The sequence below is a fragment of the Aptenodytes patagonicus genome, chromosome 20, assembly GCF_965638725.1.
Source record: "Aptenodytes patagonicus chromosome 20, bAptPat1.pri.cur, whole genome shotgun sequence".
Taxonomy (NCBI): Eukaryota; Metazoa; Chordata; class Aves; order Sphenisciformes; family Spheniscidae; genus Aptenodytes; species Aptenodytes patagonicus.
This window is the reverse complement of record NC_134968.1, coordinates 8510801-8533375: the sequence shown is the minus strand read 5'-3', so window position 1 is coordinate 8533375 and position 22575 is coordinate 8510801. Positions and strand designations below refer to the sequence as shown.

At 54.6% G+C, this 22575-nt stretch overlaps 1 protein-coding gene across 1 annotated transcript in view; it reads right to left on the bottom strand.

The window, feature by feature from the left end:
• Positions 1-22575, bottom strand: part of LOC143169279 (M1-specific T cell receptor alpha chain-like) — a 342482-nt gene that overhangs the window by 183129 nt on the left and 136778 nt on the right. The window lies entirely within an intron of this gene.

The window sequence follows — 22575 nt, the reverse complement described above, 5'->3', positions numbered from 1 at the left end:
ATGAGCGGCTGTTGCTGCTGTTGCCATGTGGTGGGACATGTCTGGTGGTTTTACCTCCAACACCCCCGCCATTCTAGACCTGTTCTCATGCCCACTATTCGTTTCACTTGCCACTATACTAGTATTAATAAGTACAGTAATTGCTCTGTACAGAAAAGACTTTCTGACTGCCAGGCTGCCCTGGGAAGGTGATGGAGCAACTCATCCTCGGAACCATTTCCAGGCAGACGAAGGACAAGAATGTCATCACGATCCACCTAGGGGAATTCACGCACGACCAACGGGATAACCAGCTTGTGTGATGAAATGACTGGCTTTGGAGACGGGGAGAGCAGTGGATATTGGCTACTATGACTTCAGGAACGCTTTCGAGACTGTCTTCTGTAAGATCCTCATAGAGAAGCTAATAAAGTCTGGCCTGGATGATCAAACAGTGAGGTGGATCAAAACCAGTCTGCATGGCTGGGACCAGATGGTGGCTGGCAGCCACCCAGTGGCACGCAGCCTAGTTGGAGGCCAGCAACTAGCGGTGTGCCCTAGGGGTCAATACTGGCTCCAATCCTGTTTGACATCTTCCTTAATGATCTGGACGATGGGACAGCGTGCACCCTCGCCAAATTTGCAGATGACACCAACCTGTGAGGAGTGGCTGATACACCAGAGGGTTGTGCTGCCATCCCCAGGGACCTCCACAGGCTGTAGAAATGGGCTGACAGGAACCTCATGCAGTTCAGCAAGAGGAAGGACAAAGTCCTTTGCCTGAGAAGGAACAACTAAAGGCACCAAGGAAGGTTGGGGGCTACTCAAATGGGAAGCACATTCTCCATAAAGGACCTGAAGGTTCTGGTGGACAGCAACTTGAGCATGACCCAGGAATGTGCCCTTGAGTCAAAGGCACCTAATGGTATCTTGGGCTGCAGCAGGAGGTGTGTTGCCAGCAGGCTGAGGGAGGTGATCCTTCCCTCCCTATTCAGCACTGGAGAGCTCATCCCTGCAGTACTGGCTCCCCTTCCTGGCTCCCCAGTACAAGGGAGGCATGAACATACTGGAGAGAGTCCAGTGAAGCGCCACGTAGCTGATTATGGGACTGGAGAGAGAGAGAGATGGTATGGTTTACCATGGAAAAAGGAAGGCTCGGGGGGGGATCTCATCAATGAATTGAAATACCTGAAGAGAGGGTACAAAGAAGACAGGGCCAGGCTCTTTTTAGTTGTGCCCAGTGACAGGTCAAGAGGCAATGCACTCAAACTGAAACACGGGAGGGAGGATCATTCTGAAAGTCAGGAAACATTTTCGTTACTCTGAGGGTGACCGAGCACTGGCACAGGTTGCCCGGAGAGGTTTTGGAGTCTCCATGCTTGGAAATATTCAAAAGCTATCTGGGCATGGTCCTGGGCAACCGGCTCTAGCTGTGCCGAATTGAGCTGGCGGGATGGACCAGATGACCTCCTGAGGTGCCTTCCAGCGTCAACCATCTTGTGATTTGGTGAAAGGCTCAGAGGCACAGTCACGACTTTTTGGGTGATATGTGCCAGGGCAAATGGGAAAACTGAAACTTGGACTTTGCTACTCCCCTGGTGACTTCCAGAAACAGCTTTTTACAGGAGTGTTGAGGAAAACTCACTTTCCTATTCGGCTACAAGTTTCAAAGCTGGAACTCAAGGGAGAAATATGCAAGTGATACAAAAGGAATATGGGCAGGTAAAACAGTAGCACACGGAGGACTCGGGAGAGCTATTCAGCATGCTTATGTCAGCTGTATTTATGGCACCTGCTGTATTTATGGTGTTTGGTCTTCTGTTAGATCTTACGGTTCTTCTGTAAAGTTGCAGACACAGGTACACGCCCATGTGATGAGGTTGTACAACTCTGTACACAAACCCAGAGCCTGGCTTCAGAAGGAATGAGAATAACATGCATCCCCATTTGACTGGTTGACTGGCTGCTTCCTGGAGCCTGAGAGGCCTACTGCTGGCCACAGCTCGTTGCTGAAGGCAGGGCTCCTGGAGACAGTGGAGGGGAAGGAATTCAGTTGAGAAATGATTGGTAGAGGTTCTCCCTTTCTCACTCACAGGGCCGGTAGCTTCTGCATGCAACCCGCAAATTACAATATTGGTGAAAAAAGGTCAACAGTATGTGGGTCAAGGATTGGAGTGTAGTGGTGCTAACAGGAGGAGTCTCACACATCAGAGATGCAGGGATCCACATCACAAGTGCTCTGGAGTCGGCGTAGGCATGTTTTGTGCTGTACTGTACTGCCCATATCACCTGACCTTCACGCCTGTGCTAGGCCACACACATCCCTTGTTGCAGGATTAACTCAGCCAGCTAATCACAACAAAAGAGCCTGGAGGCAGCAACCAGTTGCCAGTAGTGCATGCAGAAGACTGTGGCGAAGCAGGCTGGGCCCGTGCAGCCCATAGACAACCATGCTGTAGGAGATATCCATGCTGCAGCCCATGGAGGACCCAGTGTTGCAGCAGGTGGAGGTGACCTGAAGGAACCTGCAGCCCATGGAGATCCCCTGCTGGAGCAGGCTCCTGGCAGCATCTGTGGCCCATGGAGAGAAGCCTAGACAGCAGCAAGTTTTCCGGCAGGAACCGTTGCACCCACACTATAGCAGTCTTTTCCTGAAGGACCGTGCCCCGAGGAGACGACCCCACACTGGAGCAGGGGAAAAGTGTGAGGAGGAAGGAGTGGAAGAGTCAAAGTGTTATGAACTGACTGCAATCCCTCTTCCTCATCTCCCTGCACTGCTTGGGGCAGGGAGCAGGTAGAAGTCTCAGGAACGAAGGAGTAAAGTTGAGCCTGGGAAGAAGAGGGGGCCCGGGGTGGGGGTGGGGGGGGGGTTAATTTTGTCGTCACTTCTCATTATCCTACTTTATTTTTAATTGGCAATACATTAATTCCCCCCTGTTCTTCTTTGCCTGTGATTGGTAAGCAATCTACCCGTCTTTATTTTGACACAGGACCTTTTGCATCTTATTTTCTCCCCCTGTCCCACTGAGGAAGGGGAGAGAGAGAGAGCGGCTTGATGGGCATTTGGCAGCCACCCAAGGTTAATTCACTAGAGTGGCAGAGGCAGCTGACGGCATCCTGGGCGGCACCAGGAGGAGTCTTGCAAGCAGTCTGAGGTAGGTGATCCTTCCCACCTCTTCAGCACTGCTGAGGTCACACCTGGAGTACTGAGTCCCGTCCTGGGCTCCCCACTACAAGAGACATGAACATACTGGAGAGAATCCAGCAAAGGGCCACGAAGATGACTAAGGGTTTAGAGCATCTCTCCTATTAGGAAAGGCTGAGAGAGCTGGGAAAACAAGGCTCGGTGGGGGGGAATCTCATCAATGCACAGAAATAGATGAAGAGAGGGTGCCAAGAAGACGGGGCCAGGCTCTTTTCATTGGTGCCCAGTGACAGTACAAGAGGCAATGGCAACAAACTGAAACACAGGAGGCTCCATCTACCATGAGAAAACAGTTTTTCACTGTGAGGGTGACCAAGCACTGGCACAGGTTGCCCAGAGACATTATGGAGTCTCCATGCTTGGAGATATTCAAAAGCCATCTGGACACCCTCCGAGGCAGCTGGCTCTAGATGGCCCTGGTTGAGCAGGGTGGGGTTGGACCAGGTGACCTCCAGAGGTCCCTTCCAACCTCAACCGTTCTGTGAAAATGGGGCTGCATGGGCATCCTAAGTTGTCCTGCGTGGAACCCTCCAACTCCTCCACTGCCCCTATCCACATAGCTGGGATGGGCAATGACCCCATGCACACCTGATCCCACATGGCCAGAGTGGCTCCTGCTCACCTCTCCCCAGCTCCTCTCTGCCCACAGACACACTCTGCTCTGGCTTCCCACATCTCTGGACCTGTGGCACTGCCCAGCCACAACTGGCCTGGGCATAGCTGGGTAAAGGGAAGCAAGCAGCTCCCATCACCTGCCCGCGGGGACCAAGGACAATGTGCGGAAATGACCCCTCTCGTACCGCCTTCCCCTACTTTCCACACTGCAGAGCTCCCTGTCCCTACAACCCCCAACGCCAGGTATTCCCTCCATCTCTTGCAGACTGTTTTTGCCCTTGTTTCCTGCAGGGCTGCAGGGCTGTCCTGCTGGGGACCAGTGCCACTGGGCAGCGTCCACTGTCCATTCCACGCTGAGGAAAGAGCAGAGGTGGGCAGTGAGAGATGCCTGTAGGGAAGTACTGGGGCTGCAGGGACATGCGCAGGTCCTCAGGAGCCGGGTCTCCCCATCCTGCTTATCCAGGATGGGAAATAACCCCACGGACACAAGAGTCCACATAGCCAGAAGAGCTTCATCTCACCTTCCCATGGCATTCCCTACATTCACCCTGTCTGTGCCCCTGTAACCCCAGCCTGGCCCAGCATTGCCCTACTCTATGGCCCGGAAACAGCCCCATCACACCTTTGGCACCGGTCTGGCTTGAGACAACCCTGAACCCAAAAGCCAAGGTGTGGCAAAGATAAAGTAGTTGGCATTGCCAGGGCACCCTTGGGTGTCTTTTCCTGTCAGTCCTGCCAGGACACTAGAAGGTGTATTTCAGCTCCAGTGTGGTGATACCCAGTGTACTGCAGTTCTGGTTGGCCCTGTGGGAAAATGTCTTGTGGGTGACAGGGCCTGTGTGGCTGCAGGAGGCTCCCGGCCTTTCCTCGGAAACATGTGCTGCATGGGCCCGGTGGGATGCTGCCAGTGCCAGGCCACAGGAATACAGCAGAGGATGGACCTGAAAGCATATCACAGGTTCGGTACATGCCCTACAGTACATCCCTGTATGGCAGACCTCCTCGGCTGGATCTTGTCACCCTTAAACATGCCTGAAACCCAGCAGGGATGTTCACCCATCACTTCACTCCAACCAGCTGATGGCAACAGGTCAAGTGGAAATGATGGAAGCGGGAAACATTGTTGCCAAAGCCCAAGCCATTTGGGTGCCTCTAGTGGTCCTAACCAGAAGACTCTTTTCCAGGGACGAGTTGGTGATCCACGTAATGAGTTGACCTGAGTGGGCGCAGGCATGTATTGGGCTGCCCATAGCTCAGGACAATCTGCAATGCGCTGTGCGGCACATTTCCCTGTCATAGGATGAACGGAGCTGACAAATCATAGTGGAAGAGCCTGGAGTTGCCACCCACGTGGTGTCAGCCCCAAGGCATGTTCTTATTGTTACTACAGCTCCAGGTGCTGGGTAACTGTTGTGTTGCTGCATCAGCTGGCGAATAAAACTGTTGCTGCTGTTTCACCTCTCGCTCACTCTATAAGCATAGCTTGTAACTGGCCATGGAAGAAGGATGAGACGCATGGGGCACGGGATATGTTTCCAGCCATCCGGTGGTTGCCTCCACCATTGTAAGCACGTGGCACTTGCCTTGGCGGGTTTGCGGGTTTGTTTGTCCTCCAATCCCTGGAGGACCCCACTTGTGACGGGCTGCCTGCCTGACTAAAACCATTGATCACCACTCACTGAGTGCGGCCTGTTAGCCAGTTTCCTACTCATCTCACAGACCACCCATCCAATCTTATCTTGCCAGTTTGTCCAGGAGAAGGCTGTGCAAAATAGAGTCAAACACTTTGCTGAAGTCCAGGTAAACAACACCCTCTGCTTCTGTCCCCATGTCATTTTGTTGTAGAAGGTCATCAGGGTAGTCTGGCATGATTTGCCCTTGGTAAATCTGCGCTGGCTTTTCCCAGTCACCTGCTTCATGTGGGTAATAGTAGCTACTAGGAGAACTCATTCTGTTACTTTGCCAGGGATTGAAGTAAGACTAATGGGCCTGTTGTTTCCTGGGTCCTCTTCTGGGCCCTTCTTGTAGTTGGGTATGACATTTGCCCTCTTCCAGTCGTCAGGGATATCCCCTGACCTCCACAACTTTTCAGATATGATGGACGGTGGCCTTGCAACAATGTCAACCACTTCTCTTAACACCCTGGGCGTGGATTCCAACCAGGCCCATAGATTTATGTGGGTTGAGCCCTTGCAAGATGACGCAGACCAGCCCTTCCTCCACTACTGGTGGGCCGACCCATGTGGTGTTGTACATACTTGATCCTGTGACCTGGGGCCCAGCTACGCCGGTGGAGACAGAGACAAAGAAGGTACTGTGAACCTCTGCCTTGTCAGCATTATTAGTAACTAGTTTCCCTGCCCTGATTAGCAATGGGCCTATGTCTTCCCTGTGCTTCTGCTTACTGCTCATGTATCTGAAGTATCCTTCCTTCTTGTCCTTGACATCTGTGACCAATTTCAGTCCTAGCTGAGCCTTAGCCTTCCTAACTGCATCTCTTCATGCCCTAGCAAAGTTCTTGTAGTCCTTGATGGCTATTTGGCTGCCGTTCCATAGCCGGGATGCTGCTTTTTTGCTTTTAAGCTGGTATGGCAGTCCACATGGCCAGGCCCGCTCTGTCTCACCTCTCTCCAGCTCCTCTCTGCCCGCAGAACAGTTCTGCCCACATCGTCCCTGTCTGTGCCTCTGTGACTGCAGTCACTCCTAGTCCCTCCTAGCCACTCCCTCGGTCTATGACAACAGGGAAGGCGAGAGGCGGGGGCTGGAGGAGCAGGAGAAGCTGAAGCTGCTGGTGCACTCCCGAGTGTCTCTCACCCTGCAGGGTGCAATAACAGAGCACTCGCTTGGCAGGGAAACCTCCGGTGGGCAAAAGGTGATGTGTGGCTGTAGAGCCACCCTCGACCTTCCTCTGAGGAAGGACAGCAGGGTGCTGCCGGCACTTTGGAGCTGGCCCTGGGGGTGGCACGTTCTCCTCCCACTGGCACCCTGTCCTTTGCTGCTGCTGAGCTGCTGCTCCCAGGTAGGACCGCCCCGAGCCCAGGTCTGCTTGGACAGGGCACCCCTGGGCAGATGTGCTCCCCACCCTGCCCCCTCTGCTCTGGCCCAGCACACTACTCCTCCACTCGATCCCTTGTCTTGACACTTCTCCAGCTGCTTCTTCCTTGGCAAGGGCCTCCCAGAGCCCCCAAGCAGCAAAGGACCTACAGGGCTGTCAGCAGGTGAGACCTGGGTTGTCCTTGGTGCGGAAGTTCTGGGAAAGATGTGCAGGCCCAAGCCTCCCAACTTATCTCCCAAAACTCATGTGCACAGGATTCAGCGGGCACCAGGCTGCTGGGGCTGCTCAGCAGAGCAGGGACACTCCCTTCTCCGTTCTCATCCTACGCAGCAGGAACCCAGAGCTCCCCCTAGGACCTTTGCAGCCACAGGATGGCACACCTACTGAGCCCTGACAAAGCGTCACCATCTTGATGGGTACCACCATTTGGGGGAAAACTGCCCACTCCACAGTGGCCCTCCACACTGCCCCTCCACAGACTGTCTGAAGCCTTCCCCTCCCCTCTCTTTCCCTGGGTGCTCCAGCCTGGCCCCGTGGGGAGGGGATCCCCAGGACAGGGGTGGGAAGGGGAGTTGCAGAGAGTAGAGGAACCCATTGAAACTGGAGGCTGGGAAAAGAAGCAGGGGGATGCAGGCCAGGGTGGTGTAGGGTGCCCCAGGGCCACTTGGGGCTACCTGGGTCCTACGTGGTAGGACATGCCGGGTTCCCTGCGGCCCCCAAACTCATGCAGGACTGGAGTGGGATTCTGGCCCAGGGCACCCTCCATATCCCTCCTTGTTGGGGGCCCCACAGAAACCCATGCGGGCCATCAGCGTACACACGTGAGCAGATATGCACATGGAGCCAACGCTAACCACAAAGCAAAGAGACTATTCATCATGTCTGGGGGAGAAGACACTCTGCAGCTCAGCTCCTGCTCTCGCACACTCTGGGGCTCCCTGAACAACATGAGGTTTCAAAAGACAATTCAGCCCTGGATTTCCATGTTCAAATTTCAGTCCTCCAAGGCTTGTTGAGCTGATTCCTAAACAAACCTCCTTCTCTGCCACTTTCTGCCTGTCAGAGACACTTGGGAATATGGAAGAAGGTTAACAACATGTTCATGGTTTTGTGTGTGCTTGTGGGAGACGCTGCTGCTGCTGCTGCTGCTGCTACTGCTGCAGCGCCTCTGTGCCCCTTTCTGGGAAAGCCAGCCCAGACTCTTCCTGAGAAGCCTTCTTGCAGGCAACCCCAAAAGACCTGGCTGGATTCAAACCCCCTCCTTCCAGTTCTGCCCTGGCCCTGCCTCTGTTTCAAGCACTGTGCCCTTTTCCAGCTCGCTGGTGCTGCAGAAATAGGTGGCCGTGTCTGCAGCTGATGGTGACAGCACTTCCAGTGACAGCTGGTTCCTGGAGAGGTCTGCAGAGCTGGTCACTCGGGTCTGGAAGGATGAAGCAATGTGCTGGAGTCCCGTGAAAGGATACTGCAGCACTATATGCTGCAGCTCTCTGCCAGGAGTCTCACCGATCCAGTCCCAAGCATAGCTGCTGTCGGTGATGGGTCTGTCGGTGATGGGTACACCAGAGATGTGGCAGGTAAGCATGGGAGACTCCGAGACCTTCCCTACCGTGGGCCCAGGGGCCTCTGTCTGCACCTGAGAAAGGGCACCTGCAACCCCGGGAGACAGGATGAACAGGCAGGAACAGCTCAAGCAATCGCTTCAACTACTCCACCGCCTCCCTGGGCTTCTGCTTGTGATCTCCAGGATCCAGCAGCTGCAAACACACATGCTCACAAGCTCTTGCTCCCGTTACAGTCTCGGATCTGGGAGAGAAGCACAGAATTCCCCATTCTCCCAGTGAGCTCCCAAATGACCCTCTGTACTTTCCCCATTGCCTCTGCTCGCTCCTCAGGCAGCAAAACTGATGGGCTCGAATGAGTCGACCTGAGCCATGCTCAAAACCAGAGCAGGGCTATTCACAAACCTCACCACTTGGGCCATGACTGGGTACCCGCCCTACCGGGAAACGATGGAAACCGCAAAACTTGTTCCCAAAGGGGAAGCTGGTCTGGAGTGTGAGAGGAGTGACGATTGGCGTGAGACATGGGAAGAGGGTAAGCAGAAGGTGTTAGAGCGTGTCCAGAGAAGGGCAACGAGGCTGGTGAGGGGTCTGGAGAACAAGTCTTATGAGGAGCGGCTGAGGGAACTGGGGTTGTTTAGCCTGGAGAAGAGGAGGCTCAGGGGAGACCTCATCGCTCTCTACAACTACCTGAAAGGAGGTTGTAGCGAGGTGGGTGTCGGTCTCTTCTCCCAAGTAACAAGTGATAGGATGAGAGGAAATGGCCTCAAGTTGCGCCAGGGGAGGTTTAGATTGGACGTGAGGAAAAATTTCTTTACTGAAAGAGTGGTTAAACATTGGAACAGGGTGCCCAGGGAAGTGATTGAGTCAAAATCCCTGGAAGTACGTAAAAGACGTGTAGATGAGGCACTTAGGGACATGGTTTAGTGGGCATGGTGGTGTTGGGTTGACGGTTGGACTCGATGATCTTAGAGGTCTTTTCCAACCTCAATGATTCTATGATTCTAAGGGTTAGAGCTCATTTGGGGACACAAAATTAAGCGCGTCCCCGTGAGAATCAAACTGTATGCTGTAACTACACAACTCTCTGAGAGCAGCCCTGAACAAATGTACCAACGCCCCTGCCTTCCAGCTCCGAGGCCCAGAGCCGGGACCCTGGCAGGAGGTTTGTGTTAAAGCTCAGCTGGATTTCCTGTCCCCGTGTGAACAGCGCAGAAGTAGCGGGCAGAGTCCCGGAGGCGCAGGGCACGCAGGGACAGAGATGACTCGGACCGGGAATTGTCCCGGGACACCGTGGCTCGACCCTGCACTGACTGCCCGAATTCAATGACTGAGGAACCAGAGCTGATCAAGGACACCCACTCCAGTGTGCCACCGGGTGCCTGACGGTACCACCAAACTACAGTATTCCCGAATTTGAAGCCGGACCCGCGGCAGGAGAGGAGCACGGAGTCCCCGGGCGCTCGCAGCCCTCCGCCGGCCTCCACCAGCCTCAGCTGCGCCCACACCCCTGCGGACGGACAGCGCAGGCAGCCGGGCAGGGCGCGCCCACGGCCCGATCAGGACGTTCACCCGACGCCCCGGCGCCCCCCGCCCCGGCACAGCGACAGCCGACACCCGCCTCTCTCCCGGCAAACCCCCGCGCCGGGGCAATGCCCCGCCTGCCCGCCTCGGGGCTGAGCCGCGCCCGCTCCCGACACTCCGGCCCCGACCCGCTGCCCGAAAGCCTCCCCCTCCCTCACTCCCTCGCCCTCTCCCACGCCCTCTCCCTCTCCCCCTCCCCCTCCCTCTCCCCAACCCTCTCCCCCTCCCTCTCCCCAACCCTCTCCATCTCTTTCTCCCTCTCCTTCTCCTTATCCCTCTCCCTCTCCTTGTCCCTCTCCCTCTCCTTCTCCCTCTCCCACTCCCTCTCCCTCTCCCTCTCCCGCCCACCCCACCCGCTCCCCTCTAAGTAAGGCGAGCGCCAGGCCACAGCGCGCCCGGCGCGGGAGCAGCCGCGGCCCCGGCGCCCCGGGACGGGCAGGGCCGCCCGCGGGCAGCCCCAGCCCCGGGCCCAGCCCCGGGCTCGCTGCCCTCCCCGCCCGGCTCTCACCTGCCGGCCCCGCGGCCAAGGACAAGGCCAGGAGCCACGGCCCCAGCCCGGGCGCCATCACGCCCTGCCGCGCCGGGGACGGCCGGGGCCGAAGGGCCCGCCGGGAGCCGGAGAGGAGCCGAGCGGAGCCGCGCTCGGGCCCGCTCCCGCCCGCCCCGCCGGCTCGGCCCCTCGCCGGGGCAGCGCCGACGCCTCTGCCCGCCCCCAACAGACCCGGCCCGGCCCCCCGGTGCCGCGGCCCCTTCGGCGGAGGAGAAGGGGGGGCGCGGGGAGGGGCGCGGGGCAGGGGCGTCGGCAGAGGAGGAGCGCGGCGCCCCGGCAGACGAAGGCTCCTGTCCCTTGCCTCCCAGCGCGGCTCCGGCGCTCTCCCGGCTTGCCGCCCTGCCGAGCCCTGCCGAAGGGCGTCGGCGCCTCGGCCAGGCGCAGCTGCGACCTTTCCGGCTCCAGGAGGCTCCCGGCCCTTCCTCGGGAGCATGGGCCGTGTGGGCCCGATGGCACGCCGTCAGCACCAGGCCACATGACCAGAGCGGAAGATGGGCCTGGGAGTGCACCGCAGAGTCACTCCATACCTGCTCGTCCCTGCACCACACATCTCCTCGGCTGGATCTTGTCACCCTGAAACGTGCCTGAAAACCAGCAGGGCTGTTCAACCAGCACATCGCTCTAATGCTGCTCATTGCAACAAGCCAGGTGAAGTGATGGAAACACTGGCACAAAACCCCGAGTGCTTTGGGTGCACGTAGTAGTCCTAACCAGAAGACTCTTTTCCAGGGACAAGTTGGTGATCCCCGTAGTAGGCTGACCTGTGTAGGCACGGGCTTGTTTTGAGCTGCCCATAGCTCAGGACAACCTGCAATGCGCTGTGCTGCACGTTTCCCTGTTGCAGGATGAACTGAGCTGCCAAATCATAGTGGAAGAGCCTGGTGTTGCCACCCATGTGGCGTCAGCTCCAATGCATGTTCTTATCCTATACTACAGCTCCGGGTGCTGATCAGTTGTTATGCTGCTGCTTTAGCTAGCTAATCGAACTGTTGTTACTGCTTCACCTCTCGCTCAGGCTAGAAGGATAGCTTGAAACTGGATGTGGAAGAAGGATGAGACTCTTATGTATCATTGCACAGGACAGAGGCACCTGAACGATGACATACAGTAGGAATACGTTTTGCTAGATCCTGGTTAAATTTTGGTAAAATTAGGCATGTGGGGGAGTCCACACAGTCCCCAGAGTCAGAGCATTCGTACGCCATCCGCAATGCCTGATCATGCTGTGGCTGCTCTGTTCACATGGAAAAGTCCTGAAAAGGAAGTGAACATCAGCTCTCTTGGAATTGCAGTGTAGGTGCCCTTAATTCCTCATATACGCCAAAGAGTTAAGAATTACAGCTCGCAGTTCACTCAGAGCATGTGAAACACTGCATGACGTGTGAGTTGTCTGAAGCGCTAGGATTAGGAGGGGCAGCCCTAGACCGCGTGGACAGTCAAACTGAAAGCCCTCTCAAAGCTGGTTGGTCAGCTGGTGGCACAGTAAACCCACAGACTGGCATCCGCAGTTGTCAGACTGCAAACAGCTGCCTTAGCGGCATGTGCCACAGCACGTGGCCTAAACAATAGTACGCAGCCTCCTTACGTCAAAGTAGGCAACTGGCTGCTATGAAACAAGCACGGCCAAGTTGAGAAAGCCATCACGGCCAAGTATCTCCAGGATTTGGGAAATGCCCGCATCTGTAGGCCATGCCCTGCTAAGCCAAGTCTTTGTGCCAACACAACCGCAATACTGGGAGCCCAAGGGACGACTGATAAGCCTCCGTGGACACACAGTACAGGTGAGCAGTTGTCCTGCGGGTGACACTGGCAAGAAGGCTTTGGGCGCATAAATTAATTATTCCACGGGTAGACCTCTCTACATCTACTTATACCGTTGCACTTAGATGTTCAAGGATGTCAGGAATGGGCTGTGGCTAAATGCTGTCTAAATGGTGCCACAGAAGACCCATGCACATCCTGAGCCAATCAGCAGACATGTACCTTAAAACCCGACAGGATGAAGTAACATCCCACAAAATGGGAAAATAACGCTTACAGTCTTCCACTCTTAGTCTAGTGATAGGGAGACTGCACCCATATTGCACACGATGACCTGCTGTGACCACAAGAGAACCATAACTTATAAAGAGAATAGTAATAACAATAGAAGAATAGAACCATTCCTAGTAACAAAACTAGAATAACAGCCATTAAATGTAAATAGAATGTCGTGGTTTAATTTCAGTCGGCAACTAAGCACCACGCAGCCGCTCATTCACTCCCCCCCACCCGGTGGGATGGGGGAGAGAATTGGAAGAGCACAAGTTAGAAAAAACTCGTGGGTTGAGATAAAAACAGTTTAATAATTGAAATAAAATGATAATAATAATATGATAATAATAATAATAATACACAAAGCAAGTGATGCACAGTACAACTGCTCACCACCCACCGACCGATGCCCAGCCAGTCCCCGAGCAGCGGCCCCCCCGGCCAGCTTTCCCCAGTTTATGTACTGAGCATGACGTCACATGGTATGGAATGTCCCTTTGGCCAGTTTGGCTGTGCCCCCTCCCAGCTTCTTGTGCACCTCCAGCCTTCTCAGTCAGTAGAGCATGGGAAGCTGAAAAGTCCTTGGCTGGTGTAAGCATTACCTAGCAACAACTAAAACATCGGTGCGTTATCAACTTTGTTCTCACCCTAAATCCAAAACACTGTACCAGCTACTAGAAAGGAAATTAACTCTATCCCTGCCGAAACCAGGACAATATCCACCCCTTATTCTATACCATCTCCGTCATGCTCAAGTCTCATATTTTCCAGTACATTTTCATTAATCACCACCTCCTTTTTTTCTACATATATATATATACACACACACACAGAGATATCATTCCCTTCGTCTGTGGGCCATCCCTCTAAAATGTTCGGTGGGTTCATTTATTCCATGACTTCGGGCTCCATTTGTCATAATAATCTTCCAGGGCAGGAAAAATGGAGATGGTATGTGGTGTTGGATTGTTCCATGTTGAAGTCAGTTCTGGTACCATCATCACTGTGCTTTGCTTGGTTTCACTGAAGTTATTCTTCATTAGTCTGGGCGATTCTTATTGTAATAACATTAGTATGGCATATAATATTATTAGTATGATTAGTATATCTGTGTATTATTAGTATAACTATTATAACTATAATTAGTACTTAACATCACATGATTCAGATCATTGGCTATTCTCACCCAAAATCAAATCCCCTTGAGGGACACATCGGACTTCCCCATCCTTCCGCATTATCCACGAAGTGCACCCGGGTCCTTGAGCAAAAGCAATCCCACGGATGGGTCTGCCTCTGCCCGAGGCAGGAATAACCCAGACTGTCTTCCCCAGCATATTTTTTATGTGCACTACAGGGACTTTATTCCCACCTACAGTACGTAAAAGTTCTGACTGGGCAGGGCCTGCTCGATTGGCAGATCCCCGAGTGTTGACTAACCAAGTGGCCTTTGCTAAATGCGTATCCCAATGTTTGAACGTCCCGCCACCCATTGCTCTCAGTGTAGTCTTTAACAGTCCATTGTATCGTTCAATGTGTCTGTCAATTCTGTCGGTGATGGGTACACCAGAGATGTGGCAGGTAAGCGTGAGAGACTCCAAGACCTTCCCTACCGTGGGCCCAGAGGCCTCTGTCTGCACCTGAGAAAGGGCACCTGCAACCCCGGGAGACAGGATGAACAGGCAGGAACAGCTCAAGCAATCGCTTCAACTACTCCACCGCCTCCCTGGGCTTCTGCTTGTGATCTCCAGGATCCAGCAGCTGCAAACACACATGCTCACAAGCTCTTGCTCCCGTTATAGTCTCGGATCTGGGAGAGAAGCACAGAATTCCCCATTCTCCCAGTGAGCTCCCAAATGACCCTCTGTACTTTCCCCATTGCCTCTGCTCGCTCCTCAGGCAGCAAAACTGATGGGCTCGAATGAGTCGACCTGAGCCATGCGCAAAACCAGAGCAGGGCTATTCACACACCTCACCACTTGGGCCACGACTGGGTACCCGCCCTACCGGGAAATGATGGAAACAGCAAAACTTGTTCCCAAAGGCAAAGCGGTTTTGGAGCGTGAGAGGAGTGAGGATTGGCGTGAGACATGGGAAGAAGGCAAGCAGAAGGGTTAGAGCTCATTTGGGGACACAAAAAGGTAGCGCGTCCCCGTGAGAATCAAACCGTATGCTGTATCTACACAACTCTCTGAGAGCAGCCCTGGACAAATGTACCAACGCCCCTGCCTTCCAGCTCCGAGGCCCAGAGCCGGGACCCTGGCAGGAGGTTTGTGTTAAAGCTCAGCTGGATTTCCTGTCCCCGTGTGAACAGCACAGAAGTAGCGGGCAGAGTCCCGGGGGCGCAGGGCACGCAGGGACAGAGATGACTCGGACCGGGAATTGTCCCGGGACACCGTGGCTCGACCCTGCACTGACTGCCCGAATCGAATGACTGAGGAATCATATCTGATCAAGGACACCCACTCCAGTGTGCCACCGGGCGCCTGACGGTACCAGCGAATGTAAAAATTCACGAAGTTGAAGCCGGACCCGCGGCAGGAGAGGAGCACGGAGTCCCCGGGCGCTCGCAGCCCTCCGCCGGCCTCCACCAGCCTCAGCTGCGCCCACACCCCTGCGGACGGACAGCGCAGGCAGCCGGGCAGGGCGCGCCCACGGCCCGATCAGGACGTTCACCCGACGCCCCGGCGCCCCCCGCCCCGGCACAGCGACAGCCGACACCCGCCTCTCTCCCGGCAAACCCCCGCGCCGGGGCAATGCCCCGCCTGCCCGCCTCGGGGCTGAGCCGCGCCCGCTCCCGACACTCCGGCCCCGACCCGCTGCCCGAAAGCCTCCGCCTCCCTCTCTCTCTCTCCCACTCCCTCTCCCTCTCCCCAACCCTCTCCCTCTCCCGCCCACCCCACCCGCTCCCCGCTAAGCAAGGCGAGCGCCAGGCCACAGCGCGCCCGGCGCGGGAGCAGCCGCGGCCCCGGCGCCCCGGGACGGGCAGGGCCGCCCGCGGGCAGCCCCAGCCCCGGGCCCAGCCCCGGGCTCGCTGCCCTCCCCGCCCGGCTCTCACCTGCCGGCCCCGCGGCCAAGGACAAGGCCAGGAGCCACGGCCCCAGCCCGGGCGCCATCACGCCCTGCCGCGCCGGGGACGGCCGGGGCCGAAGGGCCCGCCGGGAGCCGGAGAGGAGCCGAGCGGAGCCGCGCTCGGGCCCGCTCCCGCCCGCCCCGCCGGCTCGGCCCCTCGCCGGGGCAGCGCCGACGCCTCTGCCCGCCCCCAACAGACCCGGCCCGGCCCCCCGGTGCCGCGGCCCCTTCGGCGGAGGAGAAGGGGGGGCGCGGGGAGGGGCGCGGGGCAGGGGCGTCGGCAGACGAAGGCTCCTGTCCCTTGCCTCCCAGCGCGGCTCCGGCGCTCTCCCGGCTTGCCGCCCTGCCGAGCCCTGCGGACGGGCTGCCGGCCCGCAGCGTCCCCTCGCAGGACCCTCACCGAGTGTTGACTAACCAGGTGGCCTTTGCTAAATGCGTATCCCAATGTTTGAACGTCCCGCCACCCATTGCTCTCAGTGTAGTCTTTAACAGTCCATTGTATCGTTCAATTTTCCCAGAGGCTGGTGCATGATAGGGGATGTGATACACCCACTCAATGCCGTGCTCTTTGGCCCAGGTGTCTATGAGGTTGTTTCGGAAATGAGTCCCGTTGTCTGACTCAATTCTTTCTGGGGTGCCATGTCGCCATAGGACTTGCTTTTCAAGGCCCAGGATAGTGTTCCGGGCAGTGGCATGGGGCATGGGATAGGTTTCCAGCCATCCGGTGGTTGCCTCCACCATTGTAAGCACGTGGCGCTTGCCTTGGCGGGTTTGTGGGAGTGTGATATAATCGATCTGCCAGGCCTCCCCATATTTATATTTCAGCCATCGTCCTCCATACCAAAGAGGCTTTAACCGCTTGGCTTGCTTGATCGCAGCGCATGTTTCGCATTCATGGATAACCTGCGCAATAGTGTCCATGGTCAAGTCCACCCCTCGATCACGAGCCCATCTGTATGTTGCATCTCTTCCTTGGTGACCTGAGGTGTCATGGGCGCATCGAGCTAGAAATAATTCACCCTTATGTTGCCAGTCCAGATCCACCTGAGCCACTTCAATCTTAGCAGCCTGATCCACCTGCTGGTTGTTTTGATGTTCTTCAGTGGCCCGACTCTTGGGTACGTCAGCATCTACGTGATGGACTTTTACAACCAGGTTCTCCACCCGGGCAGCAATATCTTGCCACAATGCGGCAGCCCAGATGGGTTTGCCTCTGCGCTGCCAGTTGCTCTGCTTCCATTGCTGCAACCACCCCCACAGGGCCTTTGCCACCATCCATGAGTCAGTATAGAGATAGAGCACTGGCCACTTTTCTCGGTCAGCAATGTCTAAAGCCAGCTGGATGGCCTTTACTTCTGCAAATTGGCTCGATTCACCTTCTCCTTCAGCCGTTTCTACAACTTGTCGCATAGGACTCCATACAGCAGCTTTCCACCTCCGATGCTTTCCCACAAGACGACAGGACCCATCAGTGAACAGGGCATATTGCTTCTCATTTTCTGGTAGTTCACTATACATTGGGGCCTCCTCAGCAGGCGTCACCTCCTCCTCTGGCAATATTCCAAAATCTTTGCCCTCTGGCCAATCCATGATCACTTCCAGGATTCCTGGGCGACTGGGGTATCCTATTCGAGCCCGTTGTGTCATCAGTGCGACCCACTTACTCCACGTAGCATCAGTTGCATGATGTGTACAGGGGACCCTCCCTCTGAACATCCAGCCTAGCACTGGCAGTTGGGGTACCAGGAGGAGCTGTGCTTCAGTGCCGATCACTTCTGAAGCAGCTCGAACCCCTTCATATGCTGCCAATATCTCCTTTTCTGTTGGAGTATAGCAGGCCTCGGATCCTCTGTATCCCCAACTCCAAAACCCTAGGGGTTGACCTCGAGTCTCCCCTGGTGCTTTCTGCCAGAGGCTCCAGGTAGGGCCGTTCTCCCCGGCTGCGGTGTAGAGCACATTTTTTACATCTTGCCTTGGCCCCAGGGCTACTGCATGAACTATCTCCTCTTTAATTTGTTCAAAAGCTTGTCGTTGCTCAGGGCCCCATTTGAAATCGTTCTTCTTTCGGGTCACTTGATAGAGAGGGTTTACAATCAGACTGTAATTTGGAATATGCATTCTCCAAAAACCCACAATGCCTAAGAAAGCTTGTGTTTCCTTTTTGCTAGTTGGTGGAGACATGGCTGTTATTTTGTTGATCACATCCATTGGGATCTGACAACGTCCATCCTGCCATTTTATTCCTAAAAATTGGATCTCCTGTGCAGGTCCCTTGACCTTACTTTGTTTTATGGCAAAACCAGCCTTCAGCAGGATTTGGACTATTTCCTTCCCTTTTTCAAAAACTTCTCCTGCTGTGTTGCCCCACACGATGATATCATCAATGTACTGCAGGTGTTCTGGAGCTCCACCCTGTTCTAGTGCAGTCTGGATCAGTCCATGGCAAATGGTGGGGCTGTGCTTCCACCCCTGGGGCAGTCGGTTCCAGGTGTACTGGACACCCCTCCAAGTGAAAGCAAATTGTGGCCTGCACTCCGCTGCCAAAGGGATTGAGAAAAATGCATTAGCAATATCAACTGTGGCATACCACTTGGCTGCCTTTGATTCCAATTCGTATTGAAGTTCTAGCATGTCTGGCACAGCAGCACTCAGCGGTGGCGTGACTTCATTTAGGCCACGATAGTCTACTGTCAGTCTCCACTCTCCATTAGACTTCCGCACTGGCCATATGGGACTGTTAAAGGGTGAACGAGTCTTGCTGATCACTCCTTGGCTCTCCAGTCGACGAATCAGCTCATGAATGGGAATCAAGGAGTCTCGGTTGGTGCGATATTGCCGCCGGTGCACCGTGGTGGTAGCGATTGGCACTTGTTGGTCTTCGACCTTCAGCAACCCCACAACAGAGGGGTCCTCCAAGAGACCAGGCAAGGTGGACAGCTGTTTAATTTCCTCCGTCTCCAAGGCAGCTATACCAAAAGCCCACCGGTACCCTTTTAGGTCTTTGAAATACCCTCTCCTGAGGTAGTCTATGCCAAGGATGCACGGAGCATCTGGGCCGGTCACAATGGGGTGCTTCTGCCACTCGTTCCCAGTTAGACTCACTTCGGCTTCCAATACAGTTAGCTGTTGGGATCCCCCCGTCACCCCAGAAATACAGAGGGGTTCTGCCCCTCTATAGCTTGATGGCATTAGGGTACACTGTGCACCGGTGTCTACTAGAGCCTTATACTTCTGTGAGTCTGATGTGCCAGGCCACCGAATCCACACAGTCCAGTAAACCCGGTTGTCCCTTTCCTCCCCCTGGCTGGAGGCAAGGCCCCTCTAATCCTCATCACAGTACTCATTTCTCATTTCTTGTACGTACGAGTCAGAAGTTTCTTCAGTAACATCAGGAGTAAGATCAGCCCTTCTACTCTCTCTGGGGAACTGCCCGCTGGAAACTGGAGCAGCAATTTTCCTGGAAGAACCTCTTTCTGTGATTGTTTTCCCTTGCAATTCACGTACCCGTGCCCCTAGGGCTGCAGTAGGTTTCCCATCCCACTTCCTCATGTCCTCTCCGTGGTCACGCAGAGAAAACCATAGGGTGCCCCGTGGTGTGTACCCTTTATATTCTCTCTCTTGAGCAAAAGAACGCTGACTCCTAATAGCCGAGATACTGGTCCGTACAGGTGAGGAGTAGGACCTATCCTCTCTGAGTTGCTGGACCTCCCGGGACAGTTTTTCGGACAGTTTCTCCACAGCCGAGACGATGGAGGAAGAAAGACTTTCCTCGTATTGCCGGAGTTGACTAGCCAATTCATCCACTGTTTGTTCCTCTCCATCATTCCAGGTCATCACTGCCAATGAATTGGCGTATGACGATGGTGAGCTCCTTATAAACTTCCGCCACATGGGTCGTGTGCACTTGACTTCGTCTGGATCTTTGGATAGTTGTTCATTGTTCAGGTCATCATAAATCACCTCCAGCACAGCTAATTCTCTCAGAAACTGGATACCCTTCTCCACGGTGGCCCACTTGCTTGGGCGACATATGACATCTTCCTTAAAGGGATACCTTTCTTTCACGCTTGACAAGAGTCGCCTCCAAAGGCTGAGGACTCGTGTCCCTTTTCCAACTGCTTTGTCAATGCCCCCTTCCCTAGAAAGGGATCCCAGCTGCTTGGCTTCCCTACCCTCTAATTCCAGGCTACTGGCCCCATTATCCCAGCATCGGAGCAGCCAGGTGACAATATGCTCACCTGGACGGCGGCTGAAATCTTTTCATATATCTCGCAGCTCACTCAGGGATAGAGATCAGGTGGTCACTGCCTCGTTTATGAGTTCTTCCTCTTCTTCCTCCCCAATCAGCGGCCGGCTCTCCTCCTGCTGTTCTCGTGATGGCCCTTCTCCAGGGTAGTCGTACAGTTCTTCCTCCGGTTCCCTTTTAGAAGAAGCTTCTTCCTCCCTTACTAAACGAGCTGACTTTCGCTTCCAAGATTTCTTCTTGTGTACAGGGGCGACTGATACCGGCACAGGCTGGTTCTTTGGTTCAGCCACAGGGCGTGTTGCTGGGGTCTGAGTGGCCGCAGGGCCTGTCGCCGGGGTTGGAGTGGCCGCAGAGCCTGTCGCCGGGGTCTGAGTGGCCGCAGTGCATGTCGCCGGGGTCTGAGTGGCCGCAGGGCCTGTCGACGGGATCTGAGTGGCTGCAGCGCATGTCGCCGGGGTCTGAGTGGCCCCAGGGCCTGTCGCCAGGGTTGGAGTGGCCGCAGTGTGTGTTGCCCGGGTCTGAGTGGCCGCAGGGCCTGTTGCCGGCGTCTGAGTAGCTGCAGTGCATATTGCTGGGGTCGGAGTGGCTGCAGGGCCTGTCGCCGGGGTCTGAGTGGCTGCACGGCATGTCGCTGGGGTTGGAGTGGCCGCAGGGCGTGTCGTTTTACTGTCAGAGCCAGAGACCTTCTCTTCCCTTTGAGGGCACTGAATGGTGTTGAACAGGGCTCGGTAGGCATGGGCCAGGCCCCAGCACGTTGCAATGATCTGCATCTCTCTGGAGTGAGGGGTGCAGGGTGACAGCATACTTTTTCCAAATATTCTACTAACTTTTCAGGATTCTGCACTTGCTCAGGGGTGAAGTTCCAAAACACTGGGGGTGCTCATTGGCCTAGGTACTTGCCCATCTTGTCCCACACACCCTGCCACTCATAATTATTCAGCCTTGGGGCAGATCTCTGGATGATATTCTTAAATTGCTTACCAACTTTAGACAAAACCAAAACAATATTCCCAAGAAGTATTAATAGAAGTATCTTAACTGCCCAAGGATGTTCAAAATACTGAAAAGTTACTGTAATGAAGGAGGAAACATCATAGAAGAAGGTACTGACACTGCCATTCTGTATTTCCTCCATAAAAAAAACTCTCAGAAAAGTTACTGCAATTGCTAGTTGTCTCCACGAAATGGTATCCGTGGTACAGTAACGGCTTCATTGTGAAATTTACATACCACACTAACGTCAAGGTCAATGTTCTAAAAACAAACCTCACAAGCGAGACATCACTATTCACTGCACACCACAGCAAACTGCAAAAACCAACACCAATCTTTAACATGTACAGCAGGAAAAAGAGCACGATGCAGATTATACAAATCAGTATCAAGAACAGAGAAACCAACATTGTGACCCACAACTATTAACAGATATAAGTTCCTTAATACACTCCAGTTAATCTATTATTATCTCAAACCCTTCGAGCCCCACGTTGGGCGCCAAAAAAGGACTGCCGTGGTTTAATCTCAGTCGGCAACTAAGCACCACGCAGCCACTCGCTCACTCCCCCCCACCCGGTGGGATGGGGGAGAGAATTGGAAGAGCACAAGTTAGAAAAAACTCGTGGGTTGAGATAAAAACAGTTTAATAATTGAAATAAAATGATAATAATAATAATAATAATATGATAATAATAATACACAGTACAATTGCTCACCACCCGCCAACCGATGCCCAGCCAGTCCCCGAGCAGCGGCCCCCCCGGCCAGCTTTCCCCAGTTTATGTACTGAGCATGACGTCACATAGTATGGAATGTCCCTTTGGCCAGTTTGGCTGTGCCCCCTCCCAGCTTCTTGTGCACCTCCAGCCTTCTCAGTCAGTAGAGCATGGAAAACTAAAAAGTCCTTGGCTGGTGTAAGCATTACCTAGTAACAACTAAAACATCGGTGCGTTACCAACTTTGTTCTCATCCTAAATCCAAAACACTGTACCAGCTACTAGGAAGGAAATTAACTCTATCCCTGCCGAAACCAGGACAGATTGATAATAAATTTAATTAATTTCCCCAAGTCAAGTCTGTTTTGCCTGTGACGATAATTGCTGGGTCATCTCCCTGTCCTTACCTCGACCCACAGGCCTTTCATTGCATTTTTTCCCCCTGTCCAGTTGAGGAGGGGGACTGGTAGAGTGGCTTGGAGGGCACCTGGTGGCCAGCCAAGGTCAACCCACCACACCTTGTCCACTTCTTCCTCCTGATCAGGTGAGCTGTAGTAGCCACCCACCACAATGTGACCCATGCTGATCTGCCCTCTCTCTTTCCTCAACAGCCTGGCTCCATCTGCTACAGTACTCCTGTAAGCTGCTGCAGAGCATCCCCATGATCCCATAGCTCTGCAACCAGGCCATGAAGGACAATGCTTTCAAGCGCGTCATCCAGATCATTTATGAAGATGTGGAACACCATGGGGCCCATTACCAATCCCTGGAGGACCCCACTTGTGACGGGCTGCCTGCCTGACTAAAACCATTGATCACCACTCACATTGATCACCTACAAAACTGCGGCCTGTTACCCAGTTTCCTACTCATCTCACAGACCACCCATCCAATCTGTATCTTGCCAGTTTGTCCAGGAGAAGGCTGTGCGAAATAGAGTCAAACACTTTGCTGAAGTCCAGGT